Genomic DNA, 22,820 nt, shown 5'->3' with positions numbered 1-22,820 from the left:
CTCTAAGCCACTCAGTTTTAATTTAAACACGAGTGAAATGTACCATTGCAGAGTGGAGATTGCCATTGTTAGCGCATCTGAGGGCTATTGCTTTCCACATATACACGTTCCTCGATGATGCTGTCAGCTCCCTGTGAGTGTCCTGAGGGGAAAGAAAAAAAATCTCACACATATTAAACAATGACCCAATTACTTTCATTAATTTAGTCATTCATGAATTGAGCACCACCCATGGACCAGCCATAGTGCTGATCGCTTGGCATCGGGATGTGCAGATGAGTCCATAGAGAGTGACCCCCATTGCAAAGAGACTTGCAGGCTCATCAGGGTTACAGGTGTCCAAGACAGGTCATTTCTTTTTTTTTTTTTTTTTTGACAGGCAGAGTGGACAGTGAGAGAGAGACAGAGAGAAAGGTCTTCCTTTTGCCGTTGGTTCACCCTCCAATGGCCGCCGCAGCCGGCGCGCTGCGGCCCGCGCACCACGCTGATCCAATGGCAGGAGCCAGGAGCCAGGTGCTTTTCCTGGTCTCCCATGGGGTGCAGGGCCCAAGCACCTGGGCCATCCTCCACTGCACTCCCTGGCCACAGCAGAGAGCTGGCCTGGAAGAGGGGCAACCGGGACAGAATCCGGCACCCTGACCGGGACTAGAACCCGGTGTGCCGGCGCCGCTAGGCGGAGGATTAGCCTAGTGAGCCGCGGCGCCGGCCCCAAGACAGGTCATTTCTGCACAGCGAGGTGTGACACGGAGATCTCAGTGATGCAGGGACACCTCAGAGGTAGGGGAAGTCCATTCCGGTGGCCCTTGGCTGCCTGCATTGAGCATGCCTCACATCTGGCACTTGCGAGGATTTTTCACACAGCTGAACAAAGAGTGACCACAGCACCCTGCACGTTCACGCCTCAGTGTGTTTCCAAGAGAACTGAAAAATGTATATTCACTCAAAAACTTGCCAGGAAATGGAAACAACCCAAATGCCCAACAGCCGATGAAGGGAGGGATCAATGTGCTGTTGATATGGGAGGGCAGGCAGCCAGCTAGGTCTGCTGAGCTGGAGGACCCGAGGCCCCATGTGATTCTCTCCTACTTGTCAATCAAGACGCTCCCTTTCGGCATCTAATTTATCCCATGAGCTAAGGCGGGGCACCAGGAAAATACGGATACTGAGCTCCATGTGAAACTTATGGAGATGCTAGGTAATTCCTAAGTGTCTTCATGCCTGGAGAGCCACCACGCCCAACCTCATAAAAGGGATTAACAACTGGGAGGGGAGGGGCCCTCTCTGCTCCATAGACAGCTGGTGGGGCTGCCAGGTGCTCTGTCTCTCTCCTCCCACTCTGCCATCCCTTCTGCTTTCAGGTAATCCGCTGGCCCACTGCCCCTCATGATGGGTATTTGTGTGGGGCAACCCGTGCTCATGTGTGTGTGTGTGTGTGTGTGTGTGCGTGCGCATGTGTTTGCTTTCTCACCTTTTGAATAAATTTCATCACTCTGTACAGCTTCTGTGTGTCAGCAAAAAGAGTGCTTGTGTTTGTGCATGACAAGAGCCTGGAGTGAATTTAATACTCTCTTCGCCCATATCAGTTTATACAGATGATGGAATGCTACTCAGCCTTGAACCAGCACATTCTGCAAAGTAGAAGCAGCCAGTCACCAACAGCCACCTGTCGTTTGGCTCCATTTATATGAACTATCAAGAGTAGGCAGAGAGGTAGAAAGTAGATTAGAGATTGCCAGGGGCTGGGGGAGGGTGGAATGGAAATGACTGCCCAGGAGGCATGGAGTTCTCTTTTGGAGAGATGGGGATCCTTTGGATAGACGCTGTGCATTGGAAATATCCACACAAAGATGTAGTTCCTGTCCTCAAGGATCTTACAGGCATGCATATAATAAGAGGAGAGACTGAGTCTATGGCCAGATCATAGTCAGTAGAACTCTGACCCAAATCTGCAGCCTCCAGCCCAGGGAACCAACCTGGTATCCAGAGTCACCAGTCCAGGAAATCACCTCCTATCTCTAAGTCAGACTTGTAGGAAGTGATCTAACAGCCGAGCTAGGAAGCCAAAAAATAACCCCTTGAGCCATCAGCCCCAAGGAAGCAGGAATAGACGAGTACCTGACAGTTTCCCTATTGTCTGTTTCCCATTTGCACCTTAGGAGCAACAGAGAAAGTGAAACCTTCCCGCAGCCAACCACACAGGCTGCCCCTCTCATAGTTAACCACTCCCAGCTTCCCCAGGCCTGCAGCCTCCAATGGGGCACACCTGCAGCCTTCCTCTTCTCTGGCCCTAAAGCTCTCCCACTGCTCTTCTTGCCTTTGAGTCGCCAAACCCAAGTGACAGGGGCTAATTCGCTTCCCATAGCAGGCTCTGAATAAAGTCTTTGCTTGCCCTCGTTTGGATGGTCTTCGTTTAGGTCTACATAGAGAAGGCGTAATTAAGGATGTATGGAAAATACCCACAGATTTTACATTATGTGGGAACTAAGGAAAGGGTAATCCATTTTATCTCGAAGCTTGTGAAGCCGCCTTGCACAGTATGTTCTATAATAATTTCCCTTTCAAAATTGTATGCAAAAGTAACTTGCAGACTGTTCTCCTAAAGGGAGAGAACCAAGCCCCACCTGCACAAGGGACTTGGTCCCCGGAGCTAGCCAAAGTCAAGGCTGCAGGCAGGCGGCTAAGGTTGGCCTTGCTTCTAGCTCAGGACAATGAGACAGACTTGCCTGGTGGAAACCAGCAGGGGCTCAGCTAGACTTAAGGAATCCCTGGTTGGGTTGGATTCGAGCTGACACTGTTGTGAGTGAGAAGGGCTATGTTTTTTCACTGCTCTGGGTTTAATAGCATTTTGAGATAGTTAACATTTTTCCATCCAGTTTCCCCCTTTTTCCCACTTTATTTAAGCAGAGAGGTTCTAAGATTCAATAGCCCCAGGAAAGGCTTGGGGCTGCCCGGCTTGCTTCTAAAACCTGAAGCCAATGAGGAAATCAGCCACGAGGTTCCCGAGGGTAACTTTGAGATAAGGGTCTGCTTGGATCTGCTGCAGTGGAGAGAGACTAGCCCAGGTAGGCAGCCTCCACCCCCGCCCCACCCCCACCCACATCATGGATTAGACAGAGTGAGTGCTGGCACCCTGGCTCACTAGGCTAATCCTCTGCCTGCGGCGCTGGCACCCTGGGTTCTAGTCCTGGTTGGCGCACCAGATTCTGTCCTGGTGGCTCTTCTTCCAGTCCAGCTCTCTCCTGTGGTCCGGGAGGGCAGTGGAGGATGGCCCAAGTGCTTGGGCCCTGCACCCGCATTGGAGACTAGGAGGAAGCGCCTGGCTCCTGGCTGCTCCTCTCTCACTAACTCTGCCTGTCAAAAAAAAAAAAAAAAAAAAAAAAAAAAAAAAAAAGAGTGAGAACAGCTGGGAGTCTTGGTTATGGCTTCCCAGAAGCACCTGCAGATGTTGAAGAACCAGAGGGAAGCATTAGAGGGGCTGCCCAGCGCACTGGGCAGATGGGGGCATTGCGGGGTACCTAAGGGCTTCACAGTGGACGCGCTTCCTGGTACCACCTCTGTCCACTTTCCCAGCGTCCATTTTCAAGGCTGTTAGGGTCGTATCATCTTCTATCTCCAAGGTGGAATGAATGAGTGTTCCCCAAGTGTGCGTGGGTGCAGCAGCAGGGGGCTGCAGGGCCATGTTGGGGAGGAGAGGTTGTCCTTGCGACAGCAAACTGATGCTTGACCCAAGGGTCGGTCCAGGACCCTGGGCAGTGTAGTGACCCCCGTGGCCTTTCCACAGCTTCAGGGAGCTGTCTGGAAACTCTGACGGTGATTGAGGTTAGCTTTTCTCCCAGCCTGGCCTCATCTGCCCTGGGATGAGACATCAAGTGGATTTATACAAATAAGGAGATGTGGTTTCTAGTCCTGGAGTTTGTGGACCGTGAGTCATGTACATGAAGTAGAAATGTACAATGCACAAAAGTAGAAATGTCCTTAGAATCTGTTTGTGTAAATTATGTGACATTATGTGTGTGTGTGTGTGTGTGTGTGCACAGTGTCAGGCGATATTGAAACACTTGTGACTCGGGGGAGATGGAAGACCCAGTAGAGGAGATCGATTAGTGACTTCATCACCCACTAGTTGGTGTCAAGGAGAGCGTTATTTTATATTTGTGGTCAAATTTCTTTGCCCTTCCTGTCCCCTTTCCTTGCTGCAGACTTTGTGGCTGTTCTTTGTGTCGAGATTCTATGTTTGTGAATTAAGAAGTTAAGACTCCCTCCGGGAAATGCGGTGAATTGGAGTGGAATTAATGAGGATGTTGGGAAATATCAGATCTTTACTATATAAATTCTTGGTGCTTGTGTCTGTTTCTGGCCTTAAAGAGAGCCAGTATATATTTCTTTTCAAGGAGAAATATTTCAAAACAAGCAAGATTTGGGGGAATATTTTTCCCGAAGCCTACACAGCACAAAATGTGATTTGATGAGAAATCGTTACTGGAGTTTCAACAGAAAAGGTAAGTGGTTCTGATTTCTGGCTTCAGCAGGCAACCTGCAACTTCACAGCCCTTTGTCAGCTCTTCTGCCAGCAGCTCTAACAAAGACAAAAGGGGGCAGAGGGGAGGCGGGGGATGGTTTTGATAAGCTGCATCCTGAGCCAGGGCCAAGGCCAGGCGGAGGTCTGTCTGCCTGGGGTCTGTACAATTGCACTCAACCCCAGCCTGGAGAGGGAGCTGACAGATGGAAAATCAGCTTCTTGGATGGGTGCTCAGGTGGTCAGGAGCGCTGAGCCCCTGGAGGACAAGGGTCAGAGGAAGGAATTCTGGTGGAGGCTACTTCTGTGCCGTGGCCCAACCCCAGATGGCATAGTTGGATGTACAGGGCTTTCCCCAACCTGGGCACTACAGACTACAGGCTTGAGCTGGGAGAATAAGCCCTCACACACGAAATCCTGGGGCCTGTGGATGTTTCCTTACCAGGCAAAAACATTTTGTGGATGTGATTACGAGGAGTCATCAATAACGAGTTGAGGTTGTGGTGGGTCAGTGTGGTCCCATGGGTCCTCAGAGCAGAGAGAGTTCTCTGGAAGCCAGGGGTAAGGCAGGTGGACAAGTCAGAGACACGTGTGAGAGGGGACCCTTGGTGCCACTGCTCGCGTCACGCTGGAGGGGGCAAGGTGACGAGGACTGCAGGTGGCCTCAGGTAGCCGAGAGAGATTATGTCGGAAACACGTCCCTCAGTCCTACAGCCGGGAGGATTTGAGTTCTACCAGCAGCTTCCATGAGCTGGGCTTCAGATTCACTCCCAGATGACAGCCTAGGGAGACCAACATTAAAAAAAAAAACAAAACTGATTACTGTTTAAAGTCTTATTTATTTATTCAAATTTTATCTGAAAGACAGAGAGACTTATCCAGAGAGTTCTTCCATCTGCTATTTCATTCCCTAAATGCCTGCAACAGCCAGGGATGGGTCATACAAATCTAGGCCCAAATTCCATCTGAGTCTCTCATGTGGGTGGCAGAGACTCAAGTATTTGAACCATCGACCACTGCCTCCCGAATACACATGAGCAGGAAACTGGATGGCAGGCAGAGCAGTCAGGATATAAAGTAGGCACCCAGAAATGGGATGTGGGCACCCCAAATGGTGACTTATGCCGCTGTGCCCAACTCCTACCCCGCAACAACTTGGTTTTGGCCTTGTGAGACCCAGAGCAAAGACACAGCTGAGTCTACCAAAAGTCTGCCCTACAGACCTGGGAGCTGATAACCTGGTATTATTTGAACCTACTACGTTTGTAGTTAATTTGTCATAGCAGCTAAAATGGGTGAATTGAGGACTTGAGTGATAGGGTGATGAACTCAGGGCTTGAGATGATATTGAATTCCAAGTCTGGTTTGATGGTAGGGGTGAGGGTGGGTGATTCTGGGATGTGGGACTGAATCTGTCGGGTAGGGACATCAATGGATTTGGGGCTAGAATGCAGAGACTTCAGGAAAAGGACGCTAATTCAACACAGTGGACTTCTTTGCAAGCTCAGAACTTGCCCCAGTTTGGCTGCCTTGATCCTGGTGGGTGGCAGAACCATAATGTTAGTGCCTCGTGGGAATAGCCTTTGTCCTCAGTGTATAAGCAGCCAGTTGTACTTTTTGGTCACTCCTCATTCTCAAGTTAATTGTGCCGTGTGTATAAGGGGATCTAGGAAAAGTTCACTGAGCATGCTAGCTGTGAAAAATCTATGCATGGATTGAAAACTATTTCTGCACCAAAACCAGCTCATCTTTTAACTCTATTTCCCACAAACTCTTTGGAGAGCAGTGAGTCGATACCTCTCTGGGAAACCAGCTTGTGAAACCAAACATCAGGTGGAAAAGGGGTGAATTCATCCTGCCACCATCCACTTTCCTTGATACAGCATTTTAGAAAATAAGAGAGGATGCCTCTATGTCTCATGTGAAAACTGTGCTGGGAACCATCAGAAAAATCAATTTTCCCAAGAACAGAGTATTAAGGTTTCTACTTGTGTTGTTTTTATCTGAAAGAATTTGCAATGAAAAAAAAAATAAAAGATAACACTTAAAACCATCTTCCATTGTTTCTTGTGATGTCACTTTGACAGATTGATGATGCTAGGGCTCTGTGTGTCTGTAGTGACACCTTGATGGACAGTCAGAAGCACACGAGGAGGCTGGTGTGTGTGTGTGTGATGTGCCAGCCTCTATTGCACTGGACAGGACCCCTAATGCTGCCCATCTCCACTGTCCCAGTGACTGTGACATGGTGTAACTAGATAGGTAAAGTTTAGTGAGCTCCCTGCTATGGCCTGGGAAAGCAGTGGAGGATGGCCCAAGTCCTTGGGCCCCTGCACCCATGTGGGAGACCTGGGGGAAGTTCCTGGCTTCTGTTTGCCTCAGCTCCGGCTATTGTGGCCATTTGGGTAGTGAGCCAGTGGATGGAAGACTTCTCTGTCTCTCTGTCTCTTTCTCTCTGTTACTCTGCCTCTCAGAAAAATAAATATTTATTATAAATTATATATAAATTTTATAAATATTTATTTGAAAGGTAGAGTTACAGACAGACAGAGGGAGAGACAGAGAGAAAGGTTTTCCATCTGCTGGCTCTCTCCCCAAATGGCCACAATGGCTGGAGCTGGGCAAGTCCAAAGCTAGAGCCAGGAGCTTCCTCTGGGTCTTCCACGTGGGTGCAGGGGCCCAAGCACTTGGGCCATCCTCCACTGCTTTCCCAGGCCATCAGCAGGGAGCTGGATCGGAAGTGGGGCAGCTGGGACTTGAACTAGAGCCCATACGGGATGCCAGCACTGAAGGAGGAGACTGGCACCACAAGGGGAGTCCTAAGCTAGCACACTATAGCACCGGCCCTGAGAATGTTTATCTTATGCTCTGAGACACATACAAAATTGTGATTGTTTAATCCTGCAAATGGTATGAATAAAACCCTGTGAATTCTTACTAGGTTATTTATTGTGATTACTGGTTTGCTAGAAGAATATATTTCTTTTTTTTTTTTAAAGATTTATTTTACTTATTTGAAAGAGTTACAGAGAGAGAGGGAGAGACAGATCTTTCAACCACTGGTTCACTCCCCAGATGGCCACAATGGCCAGAGCTGCGCTGATCTGAACCCAGGAACCAGGAGCTTCTTCAGGATTTTCCATGTGGGTGCAGGGGCCCAAAGACTTGGGCCATCTTCTAGTGCTTTCCCAGTCCATAGCAGAGAGCTGGATAGGAAGAGGAGCAGCCAGGACTAGAACCGGCGCCCATATGGGATGCTGGCACTTCAGGCCAGGGATTTGGCTCTGGCCCCTCCAAGAATATATTTCAAAACAAGCATATTAAGGCCATTATCAATGATTTTTGCTCTAAAATAATTTTCAAAAATTTACCACCCCAACTATAGTACATTTTTAAGTTGGCATTTAAAAGTATTCACTGTACAGTTTTTTTTAAATTATGTTCCAAACTTAGTAGGTTTATTATTTTTTAATTAGTTAATTTTACTTGTTTGAAAGGAAGAGAGACAGAAAGATCACCCATCCACTGATTCACTCCCCAAATGCTTGCAGCAGGCAGGCCTGGGCGGCTGTTCACTTAGTATTGCCTGGGCCGTGCAGAGGGCAGGCTGCTGCGAACTCGGTGTGGGTATCCCACACGGATAGCAGGGACCTAACTACTTGAGCCATCACTTGCCTCCCAGGGTGCACGTTAGCAGGAAGATGGAATCAGGAGTAGAGCTGGGCCTTGAACCCGGGCACTTACAGACAGGAAAGTGAATAAAGTGTAAGTGAACTTCTGCAGGGTGAATGTGCTTATATGACAGCATGCGGATCTAGTGACAGAGTGTTCTCAGGCTCCTGGGAACGTCCTACCCCCTTCCTGTCACTTCCTGCTCCGTTGAATGATTACCGCCATCTTGTCCTAATGCCATCACTGGGTAGTGTGCTGATTTTTGAACCTTACCTGGTGAAATAGGCTCACTGGGCACTGGGTGGTTACTAGCTTGTCTGGGTCTGATGCAACGGAACACCCATCACCCAACACATTACATGAAATGCCTTTGTTTGGCTCAGATGTCTAGGCAGCAAGGGATCCCCAGACACCAGGATTCATTGTGGTCTGGACTCACAGCTCAGGAAGCCTTCCCAGTGCTGATGGAGACTTGTTCCATAGCCGAGGGGCCCTGGAGAGGCAGGCCCAACTGTTTCATAGGCTGTGCTATACCCACTTTTGCACTCAGCCCTTTTACATTCACTTGTATACCCACCTGTTTAAGGTACTGGGGCAATGTGAGTTGCTGGGCTAAGTGTCGAAGGACATTCTGTTGTTGGGGATAGTAGCTTCCACGCTGCCCCTCCCCCACCTCAGGGTGCTTGTTGTCTTTCTAGCACATTCCTCAGTTACTCCTGAGGACTACCAGTGAAGAGAAGGGGCGGGACAGCATCAGTCCCAGGCCACCTGAGAACCATCCTGAACATGCAAACGAAGCATATAAAGCTGGCTTCGCTTGCTCAACATCAGTTGATGAGATTCAATTGTATCAACATTTTAAAGTGAACCTGCTCATTATACTTTTAATTTTATCCAGTGAAACCTTAAACGTCATAATGATTTGATGTGTACTATCGTCCTTTACCAACCTATATGTAAACAACCTATATGTAAACAAATCTTTCCTGAACAGAGAATTTAGATTTTGTCTTTGACTTTAATTTCTATTCTTTAATAGAGTTTATTCTTTTTTTAATGTAAGTTTTATTTATTTTATTTGAAAGGCAGAGAGAGAGAGAGAGAGAGGGAGAAACTTCCACCTGCTGGTTTACTCCCCAAATGACTGCAGTGGCAAGAGCTGAGCCAATCTGAGGGCAGGAGCCAGGAGTTTCTTCTGGGTTCCCCTTGGGGGTTGCAGGGACACAAGCACTTGGGCCATCTTCTGCTGCTTTCCTACGTGCATTAGCAGGGAGCTGGGTTGGAAGTGGAGCAGCTGGTGCCCATATAGCATGCAGGCACCACAGAGCACAGCTTTACCCACTACACCATAGCACCAGCCCCCAAGTTTTATTCTTACAACATCATTTTATACTTGGAAGTCTTTATTGAGGGGCTGGCATTGTGGTGTGGTGAGCTAAGTTGCCTCCTGAGACGCCTGTATCCCATGTCTGAGAGTTTGTGTCCCAGCTGCTTGGCTTCCCATCAGGCTCCCTGGTGATGCACCTAGGAGGGCAGCAGAGAATGGCCCAAGTGCTTGCGCCCCTGTCACCTAGTTCGGAGACAGGGATGGAGCTCCAGGCTCCTGGCTTCGGCTTGGCTCAGCCCTGACCATTGCAGACATTTGGGGAGTGAGCCAGCAGATGGAAGATCTCTCACCCATCCCGCAATTCTGCCTTTCAATTAAATAAATGAATTTTTTTTAAATAAAGTCTTTATTGCAGTAAAACTATGTTGTTTGAAAGATCTTGCTTTTTCCCTGAGAAAATCAGGTTCTTAGTGGTGAGAAGTTAATTCTATATTTAGTTATAACTGGCATCAAAACACAATTGATCCAAGTGACATTGTATTGTAAACACTGGTAGCTGATTCTTCAAGTTAAAGCTATATTTTATTGGAATCCTTGTTTGACAATGTGATAGGCAGAGTACAGCTACCCCAAGTTATCTGTGTCTTAGCATCTGCAGCTGTGAGTGAAGAGGTTGGGTTAACTGGCAAATGAGGAATCAGGGTTTCAAAAGGAATGAACGTTGCTAATCAGCTGACCTCGGGATGGACAGATTCGTCTGGATCACCCAGGTGAGTGTGGTGTAATCACGTGTCCTGACAGGTGGAAGCCAGAGGCAGAAGGCAGAGAAGCGGAAAGGCAGAAGCTGGAGAGGCTCCTGGCTCGGGGCTAGAGGTTGGAAGAGGAAGGAGCTGGGCAGTGATTCACGGTGTACAGGCGACCCTCCAGGCTGAAAAAGGAGAGAAGATGGGTCTCTCCTACAGCCTCCAGGAGGATCACAGCTCTGTAGACACCTACACTTGAGCCCACTGGGACCCATCTCAGTGTCTGACCTCAGACAGGTACGATGGTGAATTCGCATTTTTGAAGCCACTCAGTTAACCGTCATTAACCACAGTGCCAATAGGAAGCTGATACAATGGGTGAATGTGATTGATTGGTAAAATGAGGTAGGGTGCTGCACTGATACTATTTTTAATTAAAAAAAAAAAAAACAGAACTTTTTGGCCGGCGCTGTGGCTCACTTGGTTAATCCTCTGCCTGTGGTGCTGGCATCCTATATGGGCGCCGGTTCTAGTCCCAGTTGCTCCTCTTCCAGTCCAGCTCTCTGCTGTGGCCCGGGAGGGCAGTGGAGGATGGCCCAAGTGTTTGGGCTCCTATTCCCGCAAGGGAGACCAGGAAGAAGCACATGACTTCTGGCTTTGGATTGGCGCAGCGCCAGCATGGCGGCCATTTGGGGGGCGAACCAACGGAAGGAAGACCTTTGTCTGTCTCTCTCATTGTCTATAACTCTACCTGTCCAAAAAAAAAAAAAAAAAAAAACCAAAAAAAAAAAAAAAAACCAGGACTTTTAACCCATGAGATAAGCTAGCATGAGGAATGACTAACTGGAATAAAAATTTATGATTCAAGAAGTCAAGTAAAAGTTTTATGTGTGGGTTTTGTTAGGAACATCTTAAAAATGTAGGATTTCCAGAAAAATTCTGGTTATGCTAAAAATTTACATCACTGTGTTCATTGTATGAATGTTTTTCTTTATCCCAGGTATAAGCATTGAAAGAAGCTGAAATGAATTGCTTATGTTTAAAAAAGAAAAAGCCACTTTTTGCATGCAATATTTCTTACAAAACTCTTTGCTTGCTTCTCCCGAGAATCCTCCTTCAAAACTGACAGGTCCCCAGTCAGTGGTTTGGGATGATGGTTGCATTGCAGAGAAAAGAGCATTGTTGACTTCCACCCTTCTACCTCACTGTAGATCTGAAATCGGAGCATCTAACGGAGCTCAGCATTCCCTCTCCTTACAAGATAATAGCAGAAACATGTGTGATGCAGGAAAGACAGGGTTCTTCTGGGAGTGCCTATGGCTGGTTAGTCATTAGAGATAGCTCCTCTTTTGCTTGCCACCTGGAGGGATTTTCACTGGGTAACCACCCAGGTGAGGCAGCGCAGCCTACTTCTCCAGAGAAAGGGGGCAGGCAGCCCACGAGACTTTGGGAACCAATAGCCATGGCTTCTGGGGGTGGACTCATTAGGCTGAAAAGCAGTCTAGTAGGGGTCCCCAAAGTGTCTACTGTGGTCTATCTCTTGTGAACAGGATATAATTGATTTGATGCTTATGTAAGCTGAATGTTCCTTTGCATACAATGTGGTGGAGGAAAAAACTGTTCTCTTAGGGTTAGTGCTTGGGGTCCTGTGAATTAAAACAACAGAAGACAGGTTAACAGGGAAGTAGGCAGGTAATTCTATGGTGAAACTTAAAGAAGTGGTTGGATACCCACACCTATAAACCTTCTCAGCCTATTTGGGCCCTGAAAGGATGATGAATTGCAAGGAAGTGCCAAGAAAGTATACAGGGGGGATTAGGGGAAGAGGAGGGTTGTTGTGGTGAGGTGTAGTTTCGTAGACTTTTCTCCAAGCCTCCTCTGCCTTAGGTGATAAGAGTTACCCCCCTTTTCCTCACACGGGAGGGGGAGCACTTTCTCAAAGAGAAACCTCAGTCCTTTTGAGAGGACAGAGGAGAGCAGAGGCTGATTCCTGCATCCACTGATTCTCAGTGACCTTTAGCTTAAAATATTCTTATGTCCGAGTGGCGTGGTTTGCAGTGACATATCCTGGTCCTCTTCAACACCAATTTAACCTTAATCCCCACACTCCATAGATTCATCTGTCTCTTCAGAGTTCCTCCCAAATCCGATAATTGGTCAGTGCTTCCACAAACACCATCAGATAGCACTTGGGCTAAAGCAGTAGCCTTCAAATTGACCAACACTTGTCATTCTCCAGTACTACTGTCACCAGAGAAAAGAGCCATGGAAGCTGTGGGGTTCTTGTCATCACACAAGAAAGAATTCACATGTGAGACAGAGTCGTAAGGCTTTATTGGGGATAGGGCATCCATGAGAATGGAAGGGACAGGTAGAGTACCCAATCATTCAGACTGGGAGAGAGCGAGGCTACATGGTTGAATGGAGAGAATACACCTGGGCGGGCCAGGTGGGTGGCTCAGCAGAGAGCCTGAAGTCTTTCTTTGGACTCCTGGTTTTTAAGAGGGTCTTTTTATCCCTTCCCACTTCTCCTCCAGTACAAAGGTTGGGGAGCCCTGGTGAAAGGGTTTGTTGGGTGAAAATTAGCAAATTCCTCCTCAGATTTGCTGGCACTGGGCAGAGTAGAAGGGGTTCCCTTAGGGCGTCCGTGAAGGTTGTATTGCCCCATGTTATCAGGTCAGGTAACCCATTTGGTTCTGAGGATAGAGAATTCTGGGAGCTTTCCTTGGGGAAGAGCTGGGATCACCTGGGAGGTTACAGAGTCTGAGCAGGACTTTGAAGTGCACAGTGCTGGATAATTTTTAACTTCCTACCTAACACTTTCTTTTTTTTTTTTTTTTTTTTAAATAGCACCTACACCTGAGCTTACATTACACACGTGTTGCTGTAGGGTCTGTTTCCTTACTAAGAATGTAAGCTTGATGAGAACCTTTCATTGTTGTATCTCAAAGCCTATAATAACACCAGCCACAGCATATTCCAATGCACCTGAAAAACACAGGGTTGAGCTAAAACAGCATCCCTTAGTCCTGAATGTTGAAGCCACTGTGTGTTTGGGTCACCCTAAGGCCTCTGTGTTTGGGTTGATTCCCTCTGTTTCCATTTCTGTTCTCTGAGTATTCTCTCTGGTTGACTTCAATTGGGTTTAGTTAGTATTTCATTTTTTCTAAATGGAAAACGTTTGGAAAAGTGCACATTTTACATCTAATCTTCTGATGCCTACCTTTCTATACAAAGCATTGTTGAGAATTACTGTCCAGAAACAATCTAGAATTAACAAGATTTTTCTGGAGTTATCTTTACCCTCTGCACCCCTCAGTCCCACTGAGAAGGTAAGAACTTCATTGCTCTTTTAGCTCCTCCTGCTCTCCATCCCGCCTGCCTCCATGGAATTTAATACTGCTTGGGATTTGAATGTAAAACTTGAGTATCTAATACCTACTTAATGTAACATGACTGTGCTTGTAATTTGTTGCTTTGTACATCTTGCCTCTTTCTTCCCCGCCTACTCCCCATGATTCTCTTATTCTCATAGTGATTCTTCCAAGGAAGGTCATTGCATGGTAAATATTAGATATTTGTAAATGTCTTCATTTAAAGGAGATGTCAGCGGATTATTATTTTTTCAGTGATTCAGATTAACCATTGTAGGCTTGCAGCTATGTGGTCTCAGCCCCTGCTACTCAGGCGATGAAACACAAACACAGCAAAGATGCTGTGTCAATGCATGGGCGTGGCTATTTCCCAAACTCTACTTTTACAAAGGGGGTACTGGTCCCCTGGCTGTAGTCTTCTGACCTCATTTTATTTCTAAAGGTTTATTTACTTATTGAGCAGCAGAGACAGGCAACATACAGAGAGAGCTCTCGTCTACCGATTGACTCTCTGAAACTCTACAACTGCTGGGTCCTAGCCAGGTTGAAGCTGGAAACTCAATCCTGGTCTCCTGTGTGTGTGGTAGGGACCCAATCACTTGACCCGTCACCAGCACTGCCTCTGGGGTCTGCAGTACTGAGACTGGGAGCCAGAGCTGGGAATTGAACCCAGGTACTCTGATACGGGACATGGATGTCTTGAGCACTAGGTTAAATCTCTACCACATTCAGATCTCATTTTAAAGGGATAATTTGGGTAGGTTCAAAGTTCTTTTCCTTTAGAAATCGAAGATAATTGTTCCAAGGTCTTTCTGTGTCCACTGCTATTATCGAACAGTCCAAGCTCAATCTGAGTGTTTCTCCTTTTCAGGTAATCAGATGTCCTTTTCTGGAAGGCTTTAGGGGTTTTGCTTTTATGTTATTTTCATTTATTTGAAAGGCAGAGCAACATGGGGGGGGCGGTAGGGAAGGAGAGGGAGAGGGAAGAAGGGGAGAGACTAATAAGCAGACAGACATCTTCCATCCGTTGATATCTGCAAATATTGATATTGATATCCCCAAATATCTGCAACAGCTAGGGCTGTGCCAGGCTGAAACGAGGACCCTTGAGCTCTATCCAGGTCTCCCATGTAAGTGGAAAGGACACAAACAGTTGAACCATGTCATACTATAGCCTAGTAGGGTGTGTGTGCATTAGCAGGGAGCTGCATTGGAGGGAGAGGTAGTACTTGAACGCTGGCATCCCTCTATGGGATGCAGGCATCCAGAGCTGTGGCTTTACCCACTGCACATCCCCATTTCATTTTTTAAAATTTTTATTTATTTGACAGAGTTAGACAGTGAGGGAGAGACAGAGACAAAGGTCTTCCTTCCATTGGTTCACCCCCTCAAATGGCCACCACGGCCGGAGCTATGCCGATCCGAAGCCAGGAGCCAGGTGCTTCTTCCTGGTCTCCCACATGGGTGCAGGCGCTCAAGCACCTGGGCCATCCTCCACTGCCCTCCTGAGCCACAGCAGAGAGCTGGACTGGAAGAGGAGCAACCGGGACTAGAACCCGGCACCCATATGCGATGCCAGCACTGCAGGCAGAGGATTAACCAAGTGAGCCATGGCACTGGCCCCACATCTCCATTTCATTTTAATGATAAAGTTTCTTCATGGTTTCAACTGTCAGCTCCCTAAAATATCTACCTAAAATAGCCTTTTGATAGGGGAAAGCTAATTTGATTAAAGTTCCTGTAGTAAGGAGAAACTATCGCGTTGCAAGGATCTTGGTGATGTGTTAGAGGGAGAGTTGAGAGGTGTAGGAGGCAGGACTTATGGGATTTAGGGCAGATTTAGTTCCAGGTGGAGAATTGATTGAGGTTGGGCAAAATCTGTAAATAATGGCTTAGGGCTGTGAGCACAGTGAAGCAGGGGGCTAAAAGCAAATATTGATGAGTAAGTTGTTTGATAAATGATCTCTTTGCCCAGATGAAAATACTTCTGTCCTGCCAAGAAAATTGTTTGCCCAGATGCACAAACTGTTTACCCAAACTGGTTTGCAGGAATTTCCTGAAGTAAACAGCCTTATCTTTCTGGGCAAGGATTTTCTGGAGCAAACAATTAAGTCTTGTTGAGACAGGTGGTCTTTGTCCTTGGCCCTAATGCTTAAGCTACGTGGATGGACACAGATGTTGTCTGTTCTCAATTGTGTCTGAATAATAATAAAATTTATCCAGCTGGATAATGTTGACTATTTTTAGGGACCCTCATGTGCTTAGTTCTATGCATTTCTAATCAAATATTTATTTTAATTTCTACTTTTGATTTTTTTCTAGGCTCTTATACAGATGCTGGTGCTAGATTCTTGAGTATTCTGCAAGTCTCTTATTTTGTGTCATTTTGAGCAAACTCTATGGCTCTGGTTTCCAGTTTATTTGCTCCTTAGTTGTGCTCATGCTCATTCTCCATCTATTTTTTTTTGAGGACAGGAAATAGGATTTAATATTGGTGATGGATTAAGGAGAGGGCAGAAACATTTGGGACTGAAAGGGCCGTCACTTATGCAGGGGACCATGGTTGGGATGTTTATTTTCTCCATTCCTCCCCCTCCCCCTACTTTTTTTTTTTAGATTTATTTATTTACTTGAAGGTCAGAGTTAAACAGAAGGAGAGGCAGAGAGAGAGAGGTCTTCCATCTGCTAGTTCACTCCCCAGTTGGCCGCAACGGCTGGAGCTGTGCCTATCTGAAGTCAGGAGCCAGAAGCTTCTTCTGGGTCTTCCATGTGGGTGCAGAGGCCCAAGGACTTGGGTCATCTTCTATTGCTTTTCCAGGCCATAGCAGAGAGCTGGATTGGAAGTGGAGGAGCTGGGACTTGAACCGGCACCCATATGGGATGCCAGCACTGCAGGTGGTGGTGGCTTTACCGGCTATGCCAAAATGTCGGCCCCTCTCCCTTCCCTTCCAGCCCCCAGATGAGCTCTTTCACTGTGTTGTGGAGAGATGGCTTGAATAGGGAAGCTTTTGCTGCCACATAAATCATCTCCCTCCTGAACCTACTGCCTTACTCCACTTGGGCTGCTATCACAGAATACCTGACACTGTATAATTTATAGAGTGGAAACTTATTTCCCACAGTTCCAGAGGTTACGAATCTAAATTCAAGGTGCAGGCAGGCCTGTTGTCTGGTGATCCGGCCTCTGCCTCCAAGATGGCTCCCTTCATGGTACGTCCACCAGAGGGGAGGAATGCTCTCTCCTGTGGCAGAAGCAAAGCCGCTTTCGTGAACAGGTGTCAGGAGAAGCCAATGGTGCCCACCTGAAAAGACACGTGAGCCTCTCTGCACATGGCAGCTTTCAAGCAAAGCCCTCGTCTCCATCAGCAGCTCCACCACAGTGCCCGAATAAACTTGCAAGTTAATGAAGAGCAGCGTGCTTGCTGTGTAAGTGTGGCCTGAAGATCTGTTTCTTGCTTTTCCTTTGAGTTCTTTTTACGTCCCCACTTTGTAGACCTTCTGGTGCTCCTGTTGTGCAACAGTGAGGATGCACTCAATATCTGAATCAATTATGTTTGCATACATTACACACTGGAACAAAAATACTCGGTTAGATGTCTTGGGTGATGAGATTTTTGGGTTGTTCTCCATTTACTAATGGCCTGAACAGTCTAGATTGTTAATTTGCTACCATAAACAATATGAAAAAAATACCTACAGATACTCTCTATGTCAGACACCATGGATTGCCTTTCTAGTACCCATCCGTTCTTCTTTCTCTCTCTTTTTACCATTTTCTGCTTTCTTGGGCCCTGGGGACCTATCCATCCATACTTCATTCTCCTGTGTGCTTGCTTCTGATCGGGTGTGGCCAATGGCAGGAACTGGCATGAGGTGAATGGGCAGAAGGAAGAAGCAGTTGGGCATCTCCCACCTGTGTTCCATCAGTGCTGACATGCTGGGGGCAGCTTCATCCTTTACAGGACGTTTATTGTTGGGCAGCCATCCTCATGGTTCTAGGTTTCATTGGATTCCATTACATCATTTCTTTCATTCTCATTCAAGACCAAGGGGGTAGTAACTGTCTCTCTTCTTTTCCTGAGTGTCTTTTTATATTCCTGTTGGCTCCCTTAAGGTTGCTCATACCTCTATAAATAATTTCCCTGTTCAGTTCTGTCTGTGACGTCAATGAGTGATCTATGCTTTCTGCTAAACCATGAATGAGCTGTGTGATGTTGCACAAGTCCCTCATGTCTTGCAGCTGGATTTCTTCATTTGTGAAATACTGATTTGGACTAGACTGGAGTTTCTCATGTTACCCTTCGTCCATGTTAACAAGTTTTTTTTTAAGATGATTCCACTGGTGTGTACTATTGATGAAAATGTAAAACGGTTCATCTGTTTGGGGAACAGTGAGATAGTTCAATTACTATAATATACAGAATTTTTGCTTCTGGGTACATATCTGAAAGAATTAAAATTGGGGTCTTGGGGCTGGCATCGTGGCACAGTAGGCTATGCCACTGCCTGCACTCTACTTTAGAGTACTGGTTGCTCTACTTCTGATCCAACTTCCTACTAATGAGCCTTGGAAAGCAGCACAAGATGGCCCAAGTGCGTGTGCCCTGCCACTCATGTGGAAGACCAGGATGGAGTTCCTGGTTCCTGGCTTTAGCATGGCCCAAACCTACGTGTCCAGTGGGGACTGAGCCAGCAGATGGAAGATATATCTCTTTCTCTCCCTTTTACCCTGTCTCCCTGATTTTCAAGTAAATAAATAATAAATCTTTAAAAGGAAAAATAAAATCAGGGTCTTAAAGAGATATTTGTATACTTAGGTTTATAGCAGCATTATTCACTATAGCCAAGAGGTGGAAGCAACTCAAATGTAGACTGATCGATGAATGAATAAATAAAATATGGCATGAAATATTATATAAAACATTTTGTATGTAAAGTTAATTGAAAATAGATATTAGTAAAAGATAAGAGTGGGAATAAAGAGGAGGAGAAAGGGGGTAGGAGTGTGGGTGGGAGGGCAGGCATGGTGGGAAGAATCACCATGTTCCTAAAGTTGTAATTATGAAATGTGTGAAGTTTGTACTGTAAAGCTGAATAGTTCTGCATACATTCCTAGGGACCATTTTGTTTATGGTAGCATAGGGATACAGTTTGAAAACTTGCATTGGGGCCCCAAATCTCCTTAAGCTGGGTGATTAAATATAGCATTTTAAGTGTTAAAGTGATTCTGTGGATAGGATCAAGTGTTAAAGTGATCATATAGAAAGTATTAAGTGTTAAAATGATCATATAAGTAGGATTAAGTGTTTGGTAGTAATAATATGTAGAATTAAAAAGGAGTAGATGCTCCAACATGGGAAGAAGCAGTCTATTCAGCAGACTTAAAGAATGACAATTGATTTAAGTAGCACTCTGACCTCAGAATCAGCCCTTAAGGCATTATGGTCTGGCTGAAAAGCCCATGAGAGCATTTCAGGCATGGAAAGCCAAGACACTGAGGCAAAAAGTATACTACATGAAGGACTTTGGTGGGTGAGATCCCAGTGGAAAGAAGTAGTCATCAAAGAAGGATGTACTTTTCTCTGAAGAGAGGAGAGAACTTCCACTTTGTTTATGGCTTTGTTTAAATACTGATGGAGTTTGCGGACTCAAAAAACTTCCATAGCCTAGGTAGCTCATGTCAAGAGCCTCGGGTGATCACTGACATCATACATAGGAGTGTTAATTGTTAAATCAACAACAGGAGCCACTGTGCACTAACTTCCCATGCAGGACCTGTCCTCAAAGATTTGTATTATGAGAGTTAATAGTAAAATGTGTTCTCAAAGATTTACTTCATTTTAGTGTATTAAGTAGGGGATATGCTTATGTCTCATAAGTTACAGTTATGTCTAAGTGCTCACAAAATATGTATCATTCTCGGGTTCTTCTTTAAAGTTAATTATGTTTCTCAAAAAATGCTTAAAATAAAAAAGAAGTGAAAAAATATCACTTAGCCTTAAAAAGGAAATTCTGAGAAATGCTGTATCATGGATGAATCTTCAGGATATTATGCTGAGTGTAATAAATGATCACAAAAAGAAAAAGACATATGATTCTAATTGTATGAGATATCTTGAGCAGTCAAATTCACTGAGGCCTGAAGTAGCATGATGGTTACCAAGGGTTGGGGGGCCGGGATTTGGAGGGTGGGGTCAGTGTCCAATGGGTATAGAGTTTCACTTTTGCAGGATGAAAACTTCTGTAAAGTGGTTGAACAGCAGTGAGAAAACACTACTGAAATGTACACTTAAAATGGTTTAAATAAGAAGTTTTATGTTAATACTTATTTTACCAGAATTAAACACTTTTAAAGCATTTCATTAGTAAAAGAAGGGAGGGCCATGGTGATATTAGGATTGGAAAAGGTAGATACTGTACATTTTTGTTTTTAAGATTTGCAGGCTAAAAGTCCCCTGAGAAATCTAATTTCCTCTGTTGGAGATCATTTCCCAGGACGAGTTGGTACTGGAGTCTGGGCCACAGCTATGAAGATCATCTCCAGGTTCCACATGGCTCTAAATCTTATGGCTCTTTTGTGAGCCTGCAAATAGTCAACTCCAGCCACCATTATTTTTGACATTGATTTCTGCTGCCTTTTCTTGAATTCATGGATTTTCTTTGTCACAGATGTGTCTGGATGATGACAGGTGGGGAAGAATCTTCGTCGGTGACCAGAATCCACGTTGACAGCCTTGGGAGGCCAAGGTAAGCTGCAAGGATTCTCTTGGGCTGTGGCTGAATATCAGGTGGAATGAGCCTTGTCAACTGCACAGCAGGTTGCTGGCGTGCAAACATTTTCTGTGTGAATAGCTTTGATTGTTCTCCTCGTTAACCATTAATGGGCATCACACCCAGGAACACACACTTCTAAGATCTTATATTCAAATCCCCTATGTATTGCATTTTCATTGAATGTTCTATGGAATTGTAGGGAATTTTACAAGGGCTTTCTCTTCTAATTATTTTTTTTTTCACTAGGAACCTGACTACAATAATCTGATAGGCCTTATTTGGTCAAATTGTACATAAATTCTTCCTCTATTTCTTTCTAAGGATAATACTTGGCAATTAGGAAAAACCACCATAGATCTTATTTACAAAATATTTGAAAGAGATTAGTAAGGATAGAAAACTCTAGAATAATGTTCTCACCTTTATTGGAGAAAGACGTTTGAGCCAAAGTAAACATTTGTGCTACTTCATACTTAGCATTGAATTGGCATGGCAGGGAGCCAGGGAAGTCATTTGACGACCCCAGGGACCTTCAGCCTCCTTTTTATCATCTCCCATCCTAGAATCTAGGGAAGAGTGTTGCTGGCTTTCCTTTTCTCCCTGTTCTAGCATCCTGGGAACACAGGAAGGTATGTAAGGAGACAACTGATTCTAACCCAGTTATCATTGCCTTCTTCCTTCTGTAGACATTGTCTTGTGAGGGCTTGATGTCTGGGGCTGTGGCAGCCACCTTGTACCCAAAGGAAAAAGGCCACCCACCTACAGAGTAGTAGATTGGGGCCTGGATGGGTCAGCTCTGGAATTACCTGTGTTTGAACTTTTCACTTATGTGAAATAACTAAATACCTCTATTTCAAATTCAACAGATTTTTACAGCACCTACAATCTGTTAGTTACTTTTCTAAGTACATTAAAAGCATCAATGAACAAAGATCCTTGCCTTTACAGGACTAAATTCTCTCACTCTTAGTCATAATTTTGTTACCTAAATGTCCATGGTGTAATCTAATGTCTCAAGAGTCCAATGCAGTGTTGTGCTGGAGCTGATTTCTATCAGCTTGCAATAACCGATTGTTACATTTTTGGAAGTTTTTAGAACCTGTTGTTAAACACAGTTATTAAATTTTATAAATTTATAATTATATTATATTAGAATACTCAGACTTTACACTACTTATTCTGTCCTCATCTAACCCTTGGATGTTATTTATAGTCTTGGTTTTATGTGATGCTAATAGCATTTAATGGGTCACTGCTGTGGATCTCTCCTCAAGTCCATGTTTAACGTTATCACTTTGGCAGCTTGACGTTAGCCATGGTGGAAATATTTATGGCATGAAAATGATAACTGCTACAAATTTGGACTTGATTTATTGCTCTAATGACTTCCTAGACTTAGGAATGAGATGGAGAAGACGTTAATAATCCAGATAAAACCTAATATTGTCATATCTGTCTGTAGCATTACATTGTGAATAAAACAAAAATTTGAGGACACTGTCTTCACACATTAGAAAACTGTTATCTGAATCAGCAAAAGAGTAGCTTACATCATTGACAGTCAAAGGATGTTCGGATCACTTCCTCATTAAGGCAAACAGAAATACGAGCCAACCTTCTCATGATAGTGTACTCCTATATTGGTTGAAATCATAGATCAGTTATGGATAAGAGAGCTTAGTAAGAATCAAGGAAAACATTCTGCAAGAATCCATCAGCTATATGGAATGTACAATTAAGAGTATTATTTGTAATGTTTTTGATATACATACTCTATGTCAATGAGATTGACATAAACTCATATATATGCATATATTTACTTGCATTATCTGGAGAGCCTGAAGTTGTACATTTATCAGCACAACACTAGTTGGGTTAGATGTGGGGAAGTAGAGTGAGAAAATGAATAGCAGCAAGAGGGATTGCCTGACTGCTCAACTCGAACCACTTGGGAGGATTGCTCTAGAATCCTGTTCCTAGAAGCCCACACACGAATCCCGGCTGTGAATCAAAGCTGAAGCTGAACAGAGATGTTAATCTAACCCACCAGCAGCTGAGCAACCCGAGTCCCCTACGAGGAGAGCTAGAAAAGTCTTGAGCCAGATGCTTTTGGTAAAGTGTATGTGACTTGGGCCATAAGGTCCAGAGTCCATGACCCGAAGTGTTCAGGTGCTCAGAGTGTGCCATGTCCTCACAACATAGCCCACATGTGCCATAGTAAGCTGTGCCCCATGGAGCAGCTAGCAGGCTGTGAACACAAAGGAAAGCAAAATAAAAACACAGAGATGTAAAACAGCGTTCCAAGATGCTCTCAGGAGGTCCTTTGTAAACCAAGGATGTCACTGACACATTCTCTAAGTGCCATTATTTTCTTTGCCTTGGGGAAAAAGATGAAATATACAAAAACTGATTAT

At 45.2% G+C, this 22,820-nt stretch overlaps 1 long non-coding RNA gene across 9 annotated transcripts in view; it reads left to right on the top strand.

Annotated features, from left to right (window-relative positions):
• The first annotated feature begins 1,266 nt into the window (after positions 1-1,266).
• The window catches only part of LOC149124504 (uncharacterized), a 58,770-nt gene continuing 37,216 nt past the window's right edge, over positions 1,267-22,820 (top strand). For 3 of the 9 annotated variants that reach the window (XR_016212704.1, XR_016212700.1, XR_016212701.1), the window contains exons 1-2: positions 10,293-10,555; positions 20,302-20,379. This is a non-coding gene — a long non-coding RNA (uncharacterized LOC149124504). The other 6 variants (XR_016212707.1, XR_016212705.1, XR_016212706.1 and 3 more) reach the window with 6 other exon arrangements.

Source organism: Oryctolagus cuniculus, chromosome 9 (genome assembly GCF_051225735.1).
Source record: "Oryctolagus cuniculus isolate XC-2025 breed Fujian yellow rabbit chromosome 9, ASM5122573v1, whole genome shotgun sequence".
NCBI lineage: Eukaryota > Metazoa > Chordata > Mammalia > Lagomorpha > Leporidae > Oryctolagus > Oryctolagus cuniculus.
Note: the sequence above shows the minus strand (reverse complement) of the source record. Positions and strands in the feature narration are given on the sequence as shown.